We start from the raw sequence: 21,539 nt of genomic DNA, 5'->3' as shown, positions 1-21,539 counted from the left end.
GCCTTGGGTTGGTGGATGTCTTCTAAGTTGTTCTTGTTTTTCATCTCCAGAAGTGCCATTCTGGGGTGTGAGTTCCTCTGATTTCTCAAACATAGCAGGTGTGGGGCATGGAAGAGTTGATCTTTAGTAGGTAAGATGTGGTGCCAGAACTTGGGGTTTGTCACATCCTGAATCCCTGTCTCCCCAGGGAAACTGCAGTTGTGTCAGTCACCTGCTGATACTGCCATGGTGGCAACATCCTGCAAGAAGTTGTTACCAGCTTTCACACAGGGAAAGAAAGCTATCAGTGAAACTACAAATGGTCATAAAATGTCTCTCACTTGTGTCATTAAATGTAGTATTGCAGACATTTGGGTCAGGGTGTGCTGGTCAGGCCTTCCAGTATTCAAATTCCAGTTTGGTTGATTTCTCTTCACCCTTCATCTTTATGCATACTGTAGGGGCTGCCACATTGTGGTCCACATGCTGCTGTGTTTGCTTCGTATACAATTACAGTGGCTAAGGACATTTAAAGTGAGAGCTAAGAGTGTTTTGTCACAGTGTGGTTGTATGGGAGATGGTGGGTGATAATGCAAAAGAAACAAACCCAACTTCTTCTTTCTTACTTTTGTCAACTCTAACAATTTTAGTGTGTCGGGTTTTTTTTATATTTGGGTTTTTTTCTTCTTCCTTTTAAGGCCCAGGTTCCTGGAGTTCAGTGATTATTAGAAATCTCGACTCTCTCTGGCTTTTATAGCTAAATTGGAAAGCTTGGAAACAGGAGTACCAAAGGCTTGAAATCTGTATAGCTAATAGATGGAGTTCAACCTTTATTTATACCTAAAATTTTGTGATTTGTTTAGGTCATCTCACAGCATTCCAGGGACCTGTCTCAAGGCACTGAAGTACTTAGACCGAGTAATATTAGTTTCCTTTTATCCTCATTGTCCACTTGCTGGTGTGGTGTCAGAGGGAGAGCAGGAGATGAGACTGTGACTCAGCTTCTCCCAGCGAGCTGATAGGCACGGCAGGAGAAAATTGTGTCTACCTGGAGTGGTAAAGCAGTTGCATTCACTGAATGGAAAGGAACCGGCACCTTGTCTTGGGGCAGGGGTGAAGTGATATCTTTCATTATCCTTAACACAAATGAGCATGTACAAGGGATGGCCAAACCCGCACCTTTGTGTAACTGTTATTATTTATGGCACAGTTAGTTTCCTACTGATGTTACTGGAAATATATTTAGTGTTGCTACCACCACTTAGTACGGCCAAAGATCTTGCCAGAAGAGAACCTGGTAGTCCAGAATTCCAGCTCTGTGTAAATAAACAAATATTTCAGTAAATCCCTGAGAATGGAAGCTATGGGCCTTGGCATGACAAGCAAACCCATCAAAAACAGATTTTTTGTTTGTTTTGCATTTGATTTTAATAACAGGCAAAATTTTCCAACCAGGAGGATTGCACATACTGTATGCAATTCATCCAAAGAATACTTTTTCTAGAAGGAGAGGAAAAAAAATAAAAAAGAGAAAAGGAATAACTTTTCAGAGATAATCTCCTACTGCTTTTGTCTTCCAAGACTAAAGTGCTAACTCTTAAGGTGGAAGCTTTCTCCTTCATCAGGATAATGTAGCCTGTGACCATGATCTCCACTTTGCTCTTGTTGCTGTAACTGGACTGAGGTCTGCAGTGAAGGTGAGCAAGGGTGTTTGACCAGGGCTGTTTGCTACCCAGGCACTCTCCTCCTTTAACACCTGCTTTTCAGAGTAGAACTTTGCAGGAAATCAGATGTGATTGTGCATTGAGCCTTTTTTTTCCTGCCAGCCACCTAGATGAGTCTAGCATAATTTGCTTCCAAGGTTTTTAATTGGGAACAAAGTGTTTTGAGGTTTCATTTTCAGGCCCTTGAAGGTTTGATTGGTCCTTGGCACCCTTCAATGCCTATTCAGTTTTATTTTGTAGAATGCAAATAGGTTGAAAGCATTTAACTGTTCTTAAAAAAAAAAAAATCAATCCATCCAACCCTCCCTCAACCCACTGCCCCAAAACACGCTTCCAGGATTTGAAGTTCCATAGAAACTTGGTTGTTAATTCAGACAGTAAGGCAAGCAGGAAGAAGGTCTTTGTATCAATAATAACCAAATGAGTGGGGTGTAGCCAGTAGCTCTGCTGCATGGTTTTCGGGCAGCCTGTTATTTGACTGTGTTGTTACAGTTCTAAAACTGGGCAGATGACCAGGGTGCTGTCTATAGTTGAATGGCTGGTTTCCTATTTCATTGGTCAGCTTTGGAGCCCAGTGGCTGGTATGGTGTTTGGTGTTTGCATTTTTGTGGACACATTAATGAGAGGAACAATCTTTTGGCTTCAAGTGTCTGTGGGTAGAGTTTCTTATCAGTTGTTTCAGCACCTGATTAGCAGGTACAAGCACGTACTGGGCATCTAAAACTTTGTCTAATTGTAGGCATGAATTGTGACTTCAGAACTAGATACTACCCACTTAATGAAGCAACCTCCATTCTGTAGGTGCTGTACCTTTGTAAGAGAGCTAGCGCAGTTTATCTTGCATTACCTTAAGGTTATAAGGTTAACCTTGTATTGCCTAATGTTTGTTTTGTTTTAAAAAACTCTTACAGGGCATTAGTTGTTTCATCAATTGTCTCAGTCTGCGTGTAGTAATCACAGCTTTATGGGCAGCAGAAGAGCATTAGTCATATACAAACAGTAACAATCTGGCTTATTAATAACTACATCTTTTTGATAAGCCATGAATTAGGCAAACAAGTGTTATAATCTGGCACTGAGGCATTGAGATTTTGGTGTAACTCTGGGTAGGTCGCTGGTACCATGTTAAAACTGAAACTTTGGGTTTGCAAGGTCTTATTCTGCTCATGCTCTTCACCAGCAGGCAACAGGCTGTACCTGCACTGATGCGATGTGCGCTTGCGGGTAGGCAGCGCAAGCTGGGTGAGAATGGGGATGGCAGTGCTTGGCTCCTGGTTCCAAGCTGGCCTCTGGGTGACCTTTCTTTCTAACTTGGGACTGCAGAATCTTTTTCTTCTGACATCTACCACTCAATGATTTTGAGAAGAAGGGGCAGCAGATCAGGACAGCTAAAATAAGCTAAATATAACATTGTCAGGAATCAGCGTGGCTTTACTTTGCCAGAGAAGAGTCATGCTTTGCATGTGAATGATCTTCCTTTGACCTAAACTTAAACCATGAGTTCAGGGAACAACCATTTATAGAATTGGTTAGGTCTGTAATTCACTGTGCGAATAACAGGATGGTCTGAAAGAGAAAATAAAGATTCTTACTTCTCAGCAAAGATGCAGAGTAAAGACTATCAAGTTATCTTGGGTTTTCTTGTTACTGGTGTGTTTTGGTGTGGGTTCCCCCCCCCCCTTTGTGGAACAGAATTGGTGGGGTTTGAGAAATACTTCCAATCAGTGTAAACCATTTCCTATTGCATCTGGGAGCTGTTCTCTCAGTGTTTGCAGATGAGGAGCAGAGCAACACTTCTTAAGAAACAATTGCTCGTGAAGAACAGATGAGTCTGAGGTTCTGGTTAAGGGAGAATGCACCCCCATAAATTACTGCATTATTATATACCAAGAATACTTTTGCAGTCTGTCAGTGGAGCAACCATTGACTGGGATTCTGCATCCCACACTTGAAAGTGTTCCCAGCTCAGCCAAATACTTGAGCATGTGCTTGAAAGCTAAGCATTGACTTCAGCAGCTTGCCTAAGGGCTGACTCAGGTTTCATGCTGGTCTGGAAGGCTGCTGTAGTTCTTACAATTGTTCTCATCTGCTGTTTCCTCTGGTGAGAGTGGACAGCAATATTTGTGTGGTTCTTGTGCTTGTGAAATACAATGATCACTCCTCCCTAGCAGTGCTACACTCTCTTTTGCAATGTGAAGAAAAAACTTATTACGTGGCTGGATCACTGAGGAGGTGTTTGTGTGTGGGGGTCAGTAACATCCACTGGTGTGGTGGTGTTGATCTGGAGTGAGTTGGTCCATATTCACATTTGGTTCAGGTTCACTGATTGCGAGTTATGATGTTGCTGTGTGAATGGCACAGAGGATAAAGTTGACATGGAGCAAGAAAGTTATGTTAACTAGCATAGCTGCCTCCCATTAAGGAATGAGGGCCAAATCAAAAGATACAAAGATGATTATTCAGGATTGAATAATGCTCTTGATTTTCCATGCCACCGTCTGAGACTTGTAACATGTGACTAGTCCAAAGCCTGCTAGGCAGTCTGCTGCAGGGATGATATGCCTTAGTCACACTGTCTTACCCTGAATGGGCTGAGATGTGGTATTACTGTGCTGGGTATGGATATTGCCATAATATCCATTATGGATATTAAGCTGGTGATGGCTGGGGTCTGTGCAGCTGTAGGGTAGGAGACTGGCTGCAACCTACTGAGCATAGCTATGCTGACTCAGGTTTTCATACAGATTGCTGGGAGATCAGTTTCACCATGCGTGTTTGTTCCTTCTGTATTCATTCAGTGTGCTAAAGTGAAGACAATTCTATACAGAGATAAGAAAGGGGAAAAAAAAGATGTAAGGACATTTTGTCGTTTTTGGCAAAAATAAACATACGGTATAAACCAGTTTGCAGAGCTGTACAGCCCTGCCTTTGTGTTTCGAGAGTGCACGTGATCCACTGCAGAAATCAGTTTGGCATAGCATAGCTATGCAGATTCAGCAGGACCTACCATTATCTTGTCATGTTTTTTAGCAAATTGACTTTTACAAGGAAGCAATTCAAAAATATGAAACATGAAGAGTGCTGAACAACACTTCCCTCTTGTCCCCCCCATCTGCTGTGTGCTGGCAAATCTGCCACATCTGTACCCATGGGCATGGTGGTGCTCTGCTCCTTTGCTTGCAGACTTTGGGCATTCTGTGTGCATAAGCTGATGTGGGTCTTGATTTTATTATTGTGCTCTCAAACTCCCAAGTTGCTGACTTTTCAGCTAAGTACAGCAGTTCAGACATGGCTTTCTGTCATGTTTCACTTTACAGACTTAATAAGATCTCATTGGTACAGCAAGAGTAACAAATGCACTGTTAGCAAAATTTTGCAAATCTTGCTGCTTTTCAGCTCCGCTCACCCACAACCTGCAGTCTCAGACAAAGAAAAATGGCCAGAAAGCAGCTAGGTTCCTGGGCTTGTCCTGACTAGCATCGCCTTTCATTGCTTCTGAAGGCAGAGTGTTGAGCTAGATGCACTGCTAGCCTGATCCAGAAGGGCATTTTCTGTGTTTTTAAAGTATGTCTCTATTCCAGTGTCAGCACTGAAGTAGCCATGGATACAGTATTTCTGTATTCTCAAATGTTTGGCAAACGTGCGTGGATTTCTTTTATTTTTAAGGGGTTAATTTTAAAATGTGTACAACTTTCCTATGTTCTGGGAATTCAGGACATTCAGTCAAACGTATGCCTCACCAAATGCTTCTGTTTAGTAACATCTTTGTATTTTACCATTAAGAGATGGCTGTTAATGAGAGATAGGCTGTGGGTGTGCCCAAGAGTGAAAAAAGAACAAAAAGTAAGATAGAGGGGAGAGGAGATGGGAAAAGGAAAGTTTTTTGGGGATTTTTTTTGTTTGGGTTTTTTTGGTGCAGGTTTTTTTTCAGTGGAAAATGTGTGTGAAGGGTAGGGGTGGAGATGCGTTAAGGAGCATTCTGAGATAACAAAATAGCTTGCTTAGCTAAACAGGACGGATTGAAATGACAACCCTACCCATCCTTCTCTCTTGCTTTTCTGCAAGCTAACCAGCGCTCAAGCGGCAGTGTGCATGTTTGGAGCAGGGCGGCGCACAGCATCTTTTCCTCTTCCCCTGGGTTTTGAGATGAAAGTGCAAGGCTGGTGGTGTTTTTCCTCCAACTCCTGAGCTTAGCAACTTTTGTGTGAAGAAAGTTACTTGGCCAGTACCACTGCCTGTTCCTCACAGTTTTACAGGTCCTCTTGCCACCAGTGTGTGCCTGTGTGTTACCACGTTCCGTGAACCTGCTCAGCAAATCCTGTCTCAAGCAGTCATTTTCTTGAAGACATGACTATTTCCTCAGTAGAACTTTCCTCTGTAGAAAGTACTTGTTTCCTTTCCTTTCCTCTGTAGAAACTATTTATCACTTGAAAGACCCATGTGATTTTGAAGATGAGCCAGGCAGGCCAGAGATGCCAGTGAGGGAGACCCAACCTAATGCAGCAGGTTTCAGGTCCCCCTGCAGCCCATCCCTTGTGTAGATTTTACTTCCTGTCACAAGTAATGTCTTAAAATCTTTTGAATGGCTCACCAAATAGAAAAAAACTACTCTGTATTAATGGATAATGAGTCTTTCTAGCAGCTGTAAAATCCAGTGAAACGTATACAGTTTCTTATGTTTTAACAGGAACAGATGATTTAATAAGCAGCTATAAATCTCTTGGGAATGTACAGGCATAGTCAAAGAGCACGCTTCTGCCAGATTTTTCACTGACTAGACTTATAGCCTATGAGTCATAGCAGTCTGCTCTACTCTCCACCTCAAATGCCTGTTGTTGTTTTGGTTTTTAGAGGTGCACTGTGCTGCATATGGGATTTATTATCACCTTATCCTCTTAATAATGGGCTTGCTCTTTCATCCAGCAGACAGCATTCAAGCAGCTGACTTGCACTGTCATGCACTCACAGAGAATGACATTCCTTTTCCATTCCCTAGCCCAACTTGTAGTTTAAAATTATATAGTGAAAATGTTTCTGAGGATTATATTAATACAAGCTCCTAAATGGGCTTAATAGTGGGTATCTGTTTAAATTCAGAGGTATAGTCAGACTCTTTTTAATACATCAATGCCTGCCTTCCAGCAGTCTGTGGCCACCTTATGAAGTTCAATAAATTTACACTGTTGTGGTTTAACTCCAGCTAGCAAATAAGCACCACCCAGCCACTCGCTCACTCCCCCCGGGTGAGATGGGGGAGAGAATCAGAAGGGTAAAAGTGTGAAAACTCCTGGGTTGAGATAAAGACACTTTAATAGGTAAAGCAAAACAAGGAATTCATTCACTGCTTCCTGTTGGCAGGCAAATGTTCAGCCATCTCCAGGAAAGCAGGGCTCCATCACGTGTAAGGGTTACTTGGGAAGACAAGACACCACCAGTCTGAAGATCTTCCCCCTTCCTTCTTCTTCCCCCAGCTTGATATGCTGAGCATGACACCATATGGTGTGGAATATCCCTTTGGTCAGTTGGGGTCAACTGTCCTGGCTGTGTCCCCCTGCCAGCTCCTTGTGCACCCCCAGCCTGCTCGCTGGTGGGGTGGGGTGAGAGGCAGGAAAGGCCTTGACTCTGTGTCAGCCCTGCTCAGCAGTAACTGAAATGTCTCTGTGTTATCAACACTGTTTTCAGCACAAATCCAAACCATAGCCCCATACTAGCTACTGTGAAGAAAATTAACTCTACCCCAGCCAAAACCAGCATGTATACTGACAGTATTTCACAGAATCACAGAATGGTAGGGGTTGGAAGGGACCTCTGGAGATCATCTTGTCCAACCCCCCTGCTTGAGCAGGCACGCCCAGAGCAGGGGAAAAGGAATGCATCTAGGCGGATTTTGAATGTTTCCAGGGAAGGAGACTCCACAACCTCCCTGGGCAGCCTCTTCCACTGCTCTGTCACCCTCAAAGTAAAGAAGTTTCCTCTCATGTTTAGCTGGAACTTCCTGTGTTCCAACTTGAGCCCATTGCCCCTTGTCCTGTCGTCAGGTACTAATGAAAAGAGCCTAGTCCCATCATCCTGACACCCACCCTTTAAATATTTATAGGTATTTATGAAATTTCCCCTCAGTCTTCTCTTCTCCAGGCTGAACAAACCCAAGTCACTCAACCTTTCCTCATAACAGAGATGCTCCAGCCCCCTGATCATCTTTGGTAGCTCTCCACTGGACTGGCTCGAGCAGTTCCCTGTCCTTCTTAAACTGGGGGTCCCAAAACTGGCCACAGTACTCCAAATGTGGTCTCACTAGGGCTGAGTAGAGAGGGAGGATAACCCCTCTCGATCTGCTGGCCACACCCCTTTTAATGCATCCCAGGATACTGTTGGCCTTCTTGGCCACAAGGGCACATTGTTGGCCCATGGTCAGCTTGCTGCCCACCAGCACTCCCAGGTCCTTCTCAACAGAGCTGCTTTCCAGTATTTCAACCCCCAGCCTGTGCTGGTGCATGGGGTTTTTCCTCCCCAGGTGCAGTACCTTGCACTTGCTCCTGTTGAATTTCATGAGGTTCCCCTTGGACCAGCTCTCCAGCCTGTCCAGGTCTCGTTGGATGGCAGCACAGCCTTCTGGTGTATCAGCCCCTCCTCCCAGCTTGGTATCATCTGCAAACTTGCTGAGGTTACACTCTGTCCCATCATCCAGGCCACTGATGAATATATGGAACAGGACTGGACCCAGCACAGACCCCTGGGGAACACCACTAGTGACAGGCCTCCACCCAGACTCTGCTCCATTGATCACGACCCTCTGAGCTCTGTTCTTCAGCCAGTTCTCTCTCCACCTCACTGTCCACTCATCTAACCCACGCTTCCTAACCTTACCTATGAGGATGTTATGGGAGACAGTGTCAAATGCCTTACTGAGGTTGAGATAGACAACACCCACTGCTCTCCCTTCATCGACCCAGCCAGTCACACCATCATAGAAGGCTATCAGGTTGGTCAAGCATGATCTTCCCTTGGTGAATCCATGTTGCCTACTTCTGATAACCTCCTTGTCTTCTACATGCCTGGAGATGACCTCCAGGATGAACTGCTCCATCACCTTTCTGGGGATGGAGATGAGGCTGACTGGCCTATAGTTTCCTGGGTCCTCCTCCTTGCCTTTTTTGAAGATTGGAGTGACATTTGCTGTCCTCCTTTCAAAGATGATGCAGAGTGGCTCAGCAAGCATATCTGCCAGGTCCCTCAGCACTCATGGGTGCATCCCATCGGGTCCCAGGGATTTGCAAGGATCCAGTTTGCCTAGGTGATCTCTGACCCTGTCTTTCTCAAACGATGGTAAGTCTTCCTTTGTCCCAGTTTGTCCTCTCTTCTCTGGGGGCTGAAGTGCCTGAGGGCCAGCCTTAGCAGTAAAGACTGAGGCAAAGAAGGCATTCAGTAATTCAGTCTTCTATGCATCCTGCGTTACCAGGGCCCCTTCCTTGTTCAGCAGTGGGCCCACTGCATCCCGAGTCTTCCTTTTACTGCTGATGTATTTAAAGAAGCCCTTCTTGTTACCCTTGACATGCCTTGCTAGATTTTTTTCCAAGTGGGCCTTAGTCTTCCTTGTCACATCTCTGCACACCCTGACAACATTCCTATATTCCTTCCAAATGGCCAGACCCTTTTTCTGCATACTGTGAACCTCCTTCTTCCATTTGAGTTTCTCTAGGAGCTCTTTGGTCATCCATGCAGGTCTCCTGGCTCCTCTGCCTGACTTCTTCCTCCTGGGGATGCACCTATCTTGAGCTCAGAAGAAGTGGTCCTTGAATACTGTCCAGCTCTCTTGGACCCCCCTGCCTTCTGGAGCCCTAGCCCATGGAATTCCTCCTAGCAGGTCTTTGAAGAGGCCAAAGTTGGCCCTCTTGAAGTCCAAGATTGTAACCTGACTCATAGCCCTGCTTCTACCTTGCAGTATTCTAAACTCAACCATCTCCTGGTCACTGCAGTCAAGGCTACCCCCAACTCTCACATCCTCAACCAGCCCTTCCTTGTTTGTTAGGATAAGTTTGAGCAGCACATCTCATCTCGTTGGCTCCTCCACCACTTGCATCAAAAAGTTGTCCTTGATGCTCTGTAGGAACCTTCTGGTTCCACTAGATTCAGTTATTATCAGCTCTTTAGAGATAAGGAAGAAAGTAGAAATCTGTTTGTTACCTGTGGCTCGTGTTGAATTGCAGGGAGGGTTATATTTCCTACAGTATCAAAGTGCTATTCCAAATGGATGTAAATTGGCACTGTGTTTTACAATGTCATCTTCTATATTGTGTTGGTTTGCTGGCTTTCTGTAAGTGTTGTGGATGTCTAGGAACTGGGGTTGTAAGCTCCCCTTTTATTTTATGATTGGTTCACAAGCCACGTGAATTACACTTGGGAACCACTCTAAAGGAGGTGAGGTATGAGAATTGCTAAGATTTGCTCCAGGTCACACCCTGGTAAAGCAGAGATGAAACTAGTGATAAAACACAAGGCTTTGTATGGAGTTTTTAACCATTGTGGAGGTTCTTGCAAGACAGGTGCAGTGCAGCTTATTTTGAACCCAGCTGGATGGAGGGGATTTAAAAAATGGCCCACAACATAGGTTTTTTTTGGTTTGTGTTTTTTTTTCTTTTCTAAATCTTACAGTGCAAGTATCTAATATCTTAGAGTGTGACCAGATCCAAAATCCTTTGCCTCAGAAAAATGGTGCAAAGTTCTGACTTTGTCATATGCAGGCAGGAAAAAATCAGGCTCCAGGTCTTTCACTGGCTCAGGACTGCATTTGCTTTTGTTACTGAGTGAATTGTGAGGAAAGCTTCTTATTTCAGTGGGATATTTTTCAGGGATGATGAAGAAATCCTATTCATATTTGGTCTTTTGCAGGCTGAAGGGAGTATCAAAAATGCATAGAAGCAAAGCAGGTTAAGAAACTGCAGACAGCCCTGGAGGCTGAGTAATGTACAGAATTGTATAATGTGATCAAAGATATGTATTGTTTGAAGATTATGGTGATATTGCAGCTTACTACATCCTTCCAATACTGCTTGCTTCTGCTTTCTCAGTGCTTCAGTAAGCTGAACAGGTATAATGTTACTAGGTGAATAAAGCTACCCAAGGTGATATAACTGAATGGTGTCAAAATCAAGATCAACATTTGATCCTTCTGACTCCTTGTTAGGTCCCTTCACATGGTGCAGGATGTAGAGGGTTTCAATCCTATGTATGTACGCAAAAAAAAGCCCTTTCAGCTCTTTCGGGTAAACTGAGTGTGTTGCTTTATGCTTTTGGTAAGCACAGAGCTCTCATGCTTACTAATGGGACTTTCACACGTCAGGAAATTAGAAAACTGGAGTAGTAATCAGCATGTCTGTTCTTGAATGGGGAATTTTCCCCAAAGCAAGCTGTGCTCTTAATGATTTGAATCGTACAGTTCAGACTTTCCAGAGGCTGCTTCCAGCATTGTAAGCACTAACCTGTGTTTGCAGTGAACATACACACACCCAACTGCAAGGGTAACAGCCATAAGTTACCTGTTTCCATCTCAGCCTAACTCTGATTAACTGGGAATTGCCAGTGCCTTTAGAAGTCTGCCTCTACTGTGGTGTTTAGATGGAGATGTTGGTACAGCATTCAGGGCTCATGCTGTTGTGGGCCAGGTTAGGGGTTAGCTAGAAATCAAGAGTTCTAACAGAGCTGTTGCCAGTGCTTCTTCACGGGCAGCAAGGTCTTTACCAAATTTCTGGTGTGTGTTCTTTGTGCACTACATGGCTAACACTCAGCTTGTGTTGTGGGATTTCACCATTTTCGTAGTATGAACAGCAAGCAGCAGCAGTTCCGGGGAGCGAGTTGTCCATCCCCTTAAAGCAATGTATGTAGCAATGGGGAACATCATGTGACTACATGGACCTTGTCCAGTGTTTTAAAGGAAAAATATCTATAATAGTGTCCTGGCCTATATAAGCTGTATAGTTTTCCCAGACTTGGAAGAAAAACACTGGACGCTTTCCCAAGTTCCACCCTTTTCAGTTTGTGAAGAAAAAAAAAAAGTCAATTCTTGCTTTTCTTTTGTCTCTAAAATGGGAAATACCTTAATTAAAAGAAGAAATTATGCTTTTTCGTGGCAAGAGGCAAAATCTTATCTCTGAGCCATCAGTTTTGATGAGAGTAAAGCAAAGTGTGTTCTTTCTTTTTTTTTTTTTTTTTTCCCCCCTTCTTAAATAATAGCCTCCACTGGTAGTGTTGAAGAGGATACAGGTAGGTGTGTGATTCCCCAGCAGCCTAAAAGGGGGTGTCGGGATTCTAATTCCTTGGATGTGAGGCTGTTTTCTGAGGCTTACCCCAGCTCTGCTTGGAAGAATGCACAGAATGGGAGGAAGAGGAGTGACCTTGTTTTTAAGGCACTCATCAGGAGCTTGGGCGCTGGGAGCTGAATTCCCAGTGCTGGGACTGGCTTCCTCTGTGGTCTGCAACATGTTACTCAGGGGATGTCTGTGCTGCACAATGGAACTCAGCACAGAGAGCCCTGGGACTGACTCCAGGAGGTCCGTATGGCCCCAGAGAACAGTGGGGTACAGTGTGGAGGCATGACCTCCTTCCTGAAAACATACAGCTGCACTTCTTCAAGCACTGCGTTGTCCTGTTGGGGCGGTGCTGCTTCCAGTTCTGGAGTTATGATGGTTGTGGCTCATTTGGGCATCTCTATACCACATACACTGCTAAACCCAGCAAACACCGAGATACTGAGAAACTAACACAGAATTCACAAAATGTTTTTGAACTGTCTGCAGGGTCTGGTTTTTGGATTTATTTTGTTTTGCACAAGTTTATCCTAGTCACTGCACTGTCGCTGACTTTTGTTTCCTCCATGACAGTGGAAACCAGCTAGAAGGAAAATTTAATTTCAGCTGTTTCCTGTGTCCAAGCAAATTGTTTTCCAGGAATAAAAAAGTTATGATATACCTTGGGATTTAGCTGACCCTGACTGGCTTCCAGGTCCTAACTGTGATCTCATAGGAGGCAGCAGAGCCTGGTGCTCAGAACCTGGTTGATCACATGCTGTTTCTGAGGGGCCACTGTGCAGCCTCACACACAAAGCCACTTAACCCCTTTGTTCCAAGCAGCCTTGCAGGAGTGACATTTATCTGGCTTTGTAAAGCACACTGAGGGGCCATGTATGAAAGGATGAAAGAAGTTGTATATTCAAAGCAATATTTTGTTTATCTGCTCTATCCAAAACAGAGAAGAAAATAGCTTTATTGTCTGTCTGTGGCTTAAAATCTGCCTGCTATGATGATTATGGCAATATGAAAGATGAAGTCGTCATATGCATAACAAAACACATCTTGTCACTGGCTTTGATTCCTATAGGGTGTAGGTGATGGGAGTAGTGCTAGTCTGATGCTCGCAGTACCCTTACTCCCCAGAGATGCTAAGCAGGGCCCACAGGCATCCCCCCAGCACGTGACCAGCTGTCCACAAGGTCTCCAGGCCAACTTGGAGGTTCAAGTCGTGACTAAAAGAAAGCCACCAGCAGAAGTTAGCCCACAGATAAGTCATTGCTTTTTGTCCAAAAGAACATCAGGCTGACACTTTCTTAGAGTTTCCTGGCTAATAGGCTTTGGAAGATAAAATCTATCCAGTCTATCTATCCAGGGGGTTGCATAAACTTCCTGTGAACTTTCATAGCTGATGATCAAAAGGAACCACAAAACATGTTGTAGTTATTTATCTATTTATTTATTTAGAAGTTCAAAGACTGCACAGTGATATTGGTTGTGATTTTTCTCATGTAAACAAGGTGATATACTGGTTGCTCAGCCTTAGGCTCTCTTATTCTCCAGTTTGAGTTTAAATTTAGAGCTCTCTTGCAAAGGTGGAAAAATGCAAAACCCCAACTGCTATCCATGTTCTGCTTCAGAAACCAGCACTGATTATTGAATATACCTGTCCTTGGGTGCATTGCTTTGCTAAGAGATGCTCTTCCCTTGTTTAGCTTTGTAGAATAGAGATGGTTCCCAACAGCATCTTTGTCTTTGTCCCACTACCTGAATGCAAGTACAGGAAGGGCTACCTTAACAATTTGAAAAATGTCTCTTCAGGAGGGGATTTGGCTTAAAGGATCTCTCTTCCCATCAGTTATGTGCTCTGAGAAGGATTCTGCCTCTCTGTTACCATTAAGTCACAGCTTTGCAGCACTTGCTCAGATACATACAAGATTTAGTCCTCCCAGAGTTATATTCTTGAGCCCTGCTTGCATTGCAGTTCCAGGCATGTGGGGATCTGTTTTTTAAATTGCCTTCTAGTCCCATGTATAGTGTCTTGTGTCGCAGGATGTGTACTGTGAATGGTGGCAACAGAAACTTGTCCTTTGGCTTCTACTTAAAAGAAACAGTAGTGAACTAAAAGAAACTGAGATAATCTCACATTCACGTAGGGTCAAATCAGAATTCCTGTGGAATTTCAAACAACTCATTGACATCTTTCCTGATATGGTTAGTTCCCAGAAGAAGCCTGCTTGTCTCATTTTCCTCCCTTCTTGGGACAGAAATCCACCACGCTTGATGGGGATATATGCAGTAAAAAAAAGGTATAGGAAGAGGCTAACACCTATAAAGGCCAAAATTTTCTTGTTTTGTCCAGATAGGACAAATAGTCTCCCCTTGGGGGTTTCCCCCCTCCATCAGTTTTGGTCCCACTGCTTCTTGTCTTTCCTTTTCAGGCATGCCTGGGATACAGCACAGCCACACACAGGAGGGGTGTTGACTGGGGTGCAGATGGGTTGCAGACAGGACTGGCTCTGGAGAGCTAAGGAGTAGAAGGACTTATTTACATGAGGTTCCCAACTTTTGGTTATCCCTATGGCTTGGCTTGTGCCTTGGCCTGGTGCCATCTGACACAGTTTGCAGCACTGGGACGTTGAGGGCTGGCTGAATTGGCTCCCTGGGCCCAAAGCCAGTTTGTATGGCTTGTTTGGCTTTGCACTGCTTTCTTAGCAGGGTGAGCTGAGCTGTAATATGTGTCTCCTGTCATGAATCAGACCATAGGTATGGCTAATTCTCAAACCAGGAATATACATGAGTTAATTCCGCACTGTTCAGCTTTAAAGTTGTTTTATTAAGGAATTATTCAGCTTATTGCTCAGCAGATTTTCAATCTCATTAGTACGTTTAGCATAGGGAGCATATCCTGGTTACATCTCCAAACAACATCTTAAAGCTTTAATTGCCAAATAAAACCTCTTTCTGTCTCTTTTTTCTAAAACATACAACATTACTAAAGCACCACTTTGGTAAAATATTGTAGCACATTTGGCATATTTTTAAGTTCTTTTGAAGTCAATGTTTAAGTGCTTTGCTGAATGAGGGCCTAAAACAATAACAGCCACAAAATTAAGCCACTTTATTTCTGACTGAGTATTTGCACAGGAGTCGAATGTGTGTCTGCTTCTTGTCATGACCCCCCAGGTACAGATATCCTCTTAGTTTCACTGAATCACTTAGCAACTTTTGCAAATTGCTCTCTTGCACCCAGTTGAGATGTCAGGGTCAGACCCAAGTATGACAGGCTTTCATTTGCAGAATGAGATCAAACTGAAATGGGATATAGAGCCATAAAGAGATTGGCAGCATCTCAAAGAGTCCATAGCTATGATTAGTAATTTCCTATATACATACTGTGTGTGTGTGTCTATATATATAGACACTTTTTTCTTCTGGTTTAGTGAAATCAGTACAGTGCTTCAAACATGATCCTCATTGGGCTATTAAAGAGGTCATGGGGATTTTTAATTCTGCTAGAAGAGAGAGTTGTGGAAATACTATGGGAAATGGATCTGATGCTGAAACGGGGGAAGAAAACAAGTTTGTAGCTGACTGATCTTAGACCTACACCTGTACAGTCCCATTGCAACTGGGGGGCTCATATGTTGGGTCAACTAATTTGCTTTATTGTTTGCAGGACCATGATATTCTTTTGTACTATTTACTGTGATACCACAGTCCTAGCAAAATGTGATGTAGTGAGGCAAAATTGAAGTTAATGTGCCACTGAAGTCAGTGGAAGTTTTATTAACTTCAGTAGAATGATGCTTTTGGGATCAAAGGCGTTAAACTTGTGCCATTTGCTCTTTTGCTGTGCTTTTACACCACTGTTTTGAGTGTTAACAATAAAGGCCAGTGCTGTGGACTGTTAATTCAAAGGAGAACCTAATGGTGTTATGGGACTGCTCCAAAGAGTATGGTGGCTGCTGTCCTGGTTGTCATCTTCTTGACTGACCTGATAGTGACAGAATGCCCTATGCAAATGGATTGAGTGCTGGGCCTCTAAATAAAGTGCAGAGAGCACAGTTTTTGTAGTGCATGCATGCTTTACATTATGAGCTGGCTGGGGCCTTTTCCCTTATTTCCATACCTCTGCAAGTCACTGCCTGGTGATGAGGAAGTGCTGCTTAGCTCTCTGCCTCTCCCAGTGAAGTCAGCAGGAGCTGCAGGCACTTGCCTTTCCATGGTATTGGGTTAAAAACATACTGGGACAGGGTACTTAAGCTTTGCTTTTTGCTGTTGAGACTTTAATTTCTCTATGTTCAAACAGGTACTTTCCAGTGACATTGAGGTGACTGGAAAGATGGTCAGTAACTGTGATGTAGAGGTAACACGAGAGGAAGAGAAATAATCTTCTATGGGAAAGGGGCAGAAGCTCTGCTGAAGGGCAGAAAATATTTTGAGGAGGGGGGAAAAATAATAAATCATTTTTATATGGAACTTCATTTTATTTTAAAAATGCAAGCTGAAATGTTACTGAAGTTGGTGCAGTGATTAATCTCCATTTACACCTACCAGAGGTTTGTGGTGGTGTTGTGGGCAGCTTAGTCTGTAGCTCATCTCTGGTTTTGTGTTCTTATATCCCAGAGTTGATGTTGTGTTTTCACCTAGTGAAAGTGATAAAATTTCCTGAGTTGTTTAGGAGCAAATCTCATTTTTGTTTCCTCTCCTGTTGCTGATGTGGCTGCTTGATTTAGAAAGTGTTCCTTTAAAGAATCTTAGACCATGCAGCTTGTGGGGAGAGTGGCTCATATTCCCCTTTCCAGTCTCAAGGGCAGAGATGCCAGGTGTGCCCCAGTGAGGACTGTCTCACTGTGCACTCATCCTTCTCAGTGCATGTCTGCTCCTGCGTGCGTCACGTGGCTTCTGCATCCTGCGCTTGTGACCACAGAGCATAGGAAAGAGTGTGTTCAGCCAGTCAGAAATGGGAAGTGTATCGGAAATAAGAAACTAAACATCAGCCATGTGTGAGTAATGGATTGTCAGTCTCCTGCAGGGGATGAGGATACATATTCTAAAGTTTTCTTATCACAGTGTAGCCATGACACTCTAATAACCTGATATCAGCTGTTCGTTGTGTCCTCTGTTTATGATACTAAACCCTTGTTCTGAGGTGTTGATGTGCTCACAGAAAAGCCCAATGAGAAAAAAGTAAAAGGTGGGAATGGTTCTTGGTTCATTGAGGCCAATCTGAGCTAAATATTTTACCTTTTGACAAGGAATTGACTGGGAGTGTATTTGTGAAGCTTAAAATAGAAATGTATTTGTCTGGAGTCTTCTCTGGTAGTCACCTGCTCAAGACTAAAGCTTGGGCCATAGTTTTACTACTGTGCTTGTTATCTATATGTTAGCACATGCATAATATATTTTAACGACTTCATTTGTTTTGTTTGAAACTTTAAACTGTAACTGAGTGTATATGTAATGCAATGAGCATTTTCAGTTGTTTATAAATGCTACCTTGCATGCTCCCCTGAGATCTGTGCCATATATGCGGATGTGGCCACCTAATGAAGTGCTACAAAGCCTTATGATAAATTCTGGAGTGGGACATGATGCAGGTGGTTGGTACATATCCCCATGCTACCAGTAATGGGGCCTATAGGAAATCTGAGACTGGTCAACAATTTCACCTGTCCATTGATCAATTCCTAGGTTGTTTATTTTTTTTTTTTTTATTATTTCTATGTCTTTGAGCACTCCCTTTGCGGTGATGTAGGGTAAAACATTCCTTTCTTGGGAGGAGCTACCCATCTCCCTCTTTCCCCAGTTACACTGCTGAAACTGTGCCCACTTGCAGTTTGCGATGAGTTTAACTCAGTCATACACCAAAGGGAACTTTTCAAGACAAACACATCATAATTTTTTACATTTGGCTCCTATGGTTCTGCTGGGCTTTACTGGTGCATTCTTAAGGGAACTTAGTGTGACCTTGCAAGCCTAGCATGTGCTGCTTTAATGTAAAGAAAAAATATTTCATGTAATGTCATTTCAGCATCTTCTGGAATATTGACAGCTGAAGAAGCTATCTTTTTATATTCATCTACCTGGTAATAGTCTGCATGCAGTTTTTGGTAGCAGTGTAAAATATGCCTCATGTATATGCCTTTGGGTAGTGTTTTTGATAGAAAGAAAGGTGGTTTAAGTGTACAATCTGCTGGGAGCTCTGTCATTCACAAAATGTAGAGTTTTCAGAAGTACAGTCAATAATATGCTCCAAAGTATTTTATATTTTTTAATAGCTATATGGAGAGACAGGTGTTCCCATAAGACATCTCAGCCGTCTCGCTGTCTAGGTTTTTATTAATCCCACTTCTGCTATCATGTTACAAACACAACCAGAAGAATAATATGTTGGAACTCTTTTATATCTCCTTGTGTATAAACTGTGTTGATTATGTAATGCACATACACATTTTCTTGTGTTCAGCTCCCTAAATAACATATAAAGGGTCACATAGGCTAATTCTATTTTAAGTTTTTAATTCAGGGGTGGAGTATCATAACAGCATAATGAAGTGGTTGATAGAGAAAAAGTTGATTTCCTACTTAGTATGGCATAGTCAGCTTTGCCATTTTACGCCCACTAGAGGGACTGTTGCTTGTGCAATTCTTTGCAGAAAGCAGTGTCGTGCAGTCCCTTTAGTATCTTTTATGAAGTTTTAAAAGTTTGAATGACTGACTCCAGTTAAATCCTCTGAAGAGTAAGTCTCCAAGCTATTTATCAAGGTGTAAAAACTTTGGGCCCAGTGCTGCTGTTCTGAGTCCAAATACTTTTTACTGAATTTCCTTACTAAATGTTCTTTTTCTTTCTTTTTTTAAAAAGTATTTTCTGTTCTCTTGATTTATCAGTCCAGGCTTTCCTATATGACGTTACTGAGGATTAATTTAGAATTTTTTTGTCAAGGAAAAAATGTTGTGTGTCTTTATTTATGTTGGGAATGTTTTGTTTTGCAACCATGGTGCCAGTGAATATGGTAAATTAATCAGTTCTTGTATTCGCAAATGTCATTGAAATGGATTTCTACTTTAACTGGGAGATAGTGAGTTTTTGGTACAAGGCGTGTAAAGTTATGGTCAGTACGAGAAAACTTCCAAATGTATCTGTTTTTTCTTGTTTGGCTTTTTTTTTGTTTTGTTTGAGTTGCATGTTCCTGACCTGCATGTTTTTCTTCTTAATTACAGAAACATGAAAGAATACAGGAAGTCCTGCATGACCATGATGAATACCTGTGCTAATTAAGTCACTGGCTGGGTACTGGGACAACGGCAAGGTAAGGAGTAAGGGCATGGCAGCAGCGTTTCTTGTAATCTGCATGACTGTATTTCAACAAAGATGTAGTGCTTTCAGATATCAAATTCATAAGAAATTGGGCAAAGACAAATAGCCTGCAGGTTTGAATGCAATAGATTTACTTCTAGTTCAAAGCTTTGGCAAGCAAAGATCTCTCTCTTCCTTCCTGGGGGGAAAAAAAGTATGAGTTCTGTGGTGGGTTTCGTTTTTTAAAAGGCAGTATCTCTAATTTCAACAATCGATTCGTGACCAAAGCTCAGCTCAGGAAAGCTCAGCTTCCTGGGCTGACTCTAGGGAGGGCTTGGAGGAGGGGTGGAATGCTTCAAAAACTTAGCTGATGAAAAGGCATGCTGTTTTGTGGATGCCTCCCAGAATTGTTTAAATCTGTATGTGTGTGTATGTGCGCGCGCGTATGAAAAGAGAGAGAGATATCTCCATGACAACTGGCCCGGCCAGTCTGTGTTCTCTGCAATCATTTTAGCTGGAATCAGTGCTGCGAAAGGTCATATGAAGGAGTTGTGGGAAGCACAGCAGGTATTAGACGCTAAACGACTGGTTTTCTGATTGCGTCAGATAATAAGACAGTTTTGTCTGGGAAATACAAATCTAAGAATGGAGTGGAAAGGGAAATGCTCCAAATTTCAGGTAACAAAAATTGCCTTTTTAATGTTATTTCCTCCCATTTTAAAGTTGGTTGTTTTTTTTTTTTTTTCCTGTCATGTTTACTCCCAGCCGAGTGTCTGAGCAAGCTTGGATTCCCTAGCGCTGGGGAATGATGTCATGCAGCAACAGTTGGATTCTATTAGCCAGGGAAAGAGGAAACATCCTGCATTTTTTAAGGAGAAAAAAAAAAAAAAAAGATACTTTGGCTCTTTGTTGAATCTTGTGCAAAGGCTGCAAGAAATGTTTAGAAAAAAAAAAAAAAGAGTTTCGAACAAATTGATTTCCAGAAATGTCATTTAGGACCTAGACAGTACTGAACTTTAAAATCACTGGAACAATTATTCCTACATGCAAGAAAATAATTATGGAAGTGTTATGGAGTTTAGAAGATACGCCTTTCTTTTTGGATGCTCATATATTAATCTTTAATGAGAAAAATTAATTGCACTGTAATTAAGCAGAGTATTTGGAACCTCCACGGACTTGGGATCCTTTAGCAATTGTTGGAGAATGTGCTGCTAAAGAGCTGCTTCTGGGCTGGACTCTGTCTCAAACTGGTGCTTATGAAGAGATGATGCTGGCAGCATTGTTTTTAATAAGGTTTTCAGTCCTGGGCTGTCTTTTTCATAGCTTTAAACCAGCCTTTTTGGAAGAGGGTAGTGGGGGAAGAAAGCAGAACACTAATAATTTCACCAGTTTGAAAAGGTCTTTTTCCTCCCTTTCCTCAAAGACATTTGCTAAATGCTGTATTCAACACTCAACAATAGGGTAGCGTGCATAGCATTTTAAGCGGAAAAATACCTAATGATTAATGTGCAACTGCTATGTCCTAATGAAAAGACTTAGAAAATTGATATAATCCTACTTGCTTGAACATCACAAAAATACACTGTACTGAGAACCATGATGAAAAGATTAGGTCACCTCTATTCTGTTTAAACTCCCCTCTAGCAGATGCTCATTTCTACTTTTATGCTGCTTTGCTCCCTTCTGTGCATTTCAGGCATGATCCAAAGTGTGCCGGAGTTCATGGGATTTTTCCCGTCAGCTTCAAAAGGCTTTGGATCAGCCTCTGCCTGAGAACTTCTCAGCCTCTGTTTCAGTCTTTTGACTGTAGGACCAGGCTCTCTGCTTTCTTTCTTGAACTTTCCAAACAGACGGTCTTTTGTGTTCCTCCAAACAATGCCAGGCTCTGCTGAGTGGCTGCTAGCACACGCTGGAGATAATGGTGATGCTTTTTTCTACTTTCTCCTAAAATTGTCCTGGAGGGGGCAAGTGCAGTGAATGGAAATCGAATCCTTTTATCCCACCTCCCCTCCTCAAAAATGGCCATTGTATATGACTGTGTGTGTACGTGTGTGTGCATGCACGTGTATATATCTGTGTGTGCAAATTGTTCCTTGATTAAAGAGCAGTATCAGCTGTGTTTCAGGGAGGAGTTTGAGGAAGACTTTAGGGGGAAAACACTGTTGTTGCTGTTATCTGCCAGTAGAGCATTCCTGAGGGAGAAGCAGGCTGTCCTGGAGCAGGCAATCTTTCTACAACATGCATACA

The 21,539-nt window shown here is 42.7% G+C and overlaps 1 protein-coding gene across 6 annotated transcripts in view; it reads left to right on the top strand.

The window, feature by feature from the left end:
- The window catches only part of DENND2B (DENN domain containing 2B), a 184,687-nt gene that overhangs the window by 23,018 nt on the left and 140,130 nt on the right, over nucleotides 1-21,539 (top strand). For 4 of the 6 annotated variants that reach the window (XM_064452672.1, XM_064452671.1, XM_064452668.1 and 1 more), the window contains one exon: nucleotides 19,214-19,302. The gene's annotated coding sequence lies outside the window, so the exon portion shown is untranslated. Of the gene's footprint in view, nucleotides 1-19,213; nucleotides 19,303-19,820; nucleotides 19,968-21,539 lie in introns of those variants that run through there. The other 2 variants (XM_064452670.1, XM_064452673.1) reach the window with 2 other exon arrangements.

The sequence above is a fragment of the Phalacrocorax carbo genome, chromosome 5 (genome assembly GCF_963921805.1).
Source record: "Phalacrocorax carbo chromosome 5, bPhaCar2.1, whole genome shotgun sequence".
Lineage (NCBI taxonomy): Eukaryota > Metazoa > Chordata > Aves > Suliformes > Phalacrocoracidae > Phalacrocorax > Phalacrocorax carbo.
The sequence above is the reverse complement of the archived record's forward strand: the minus strand, read 5'-3'. Positions and strand labels throughout refer to the sequence as shown.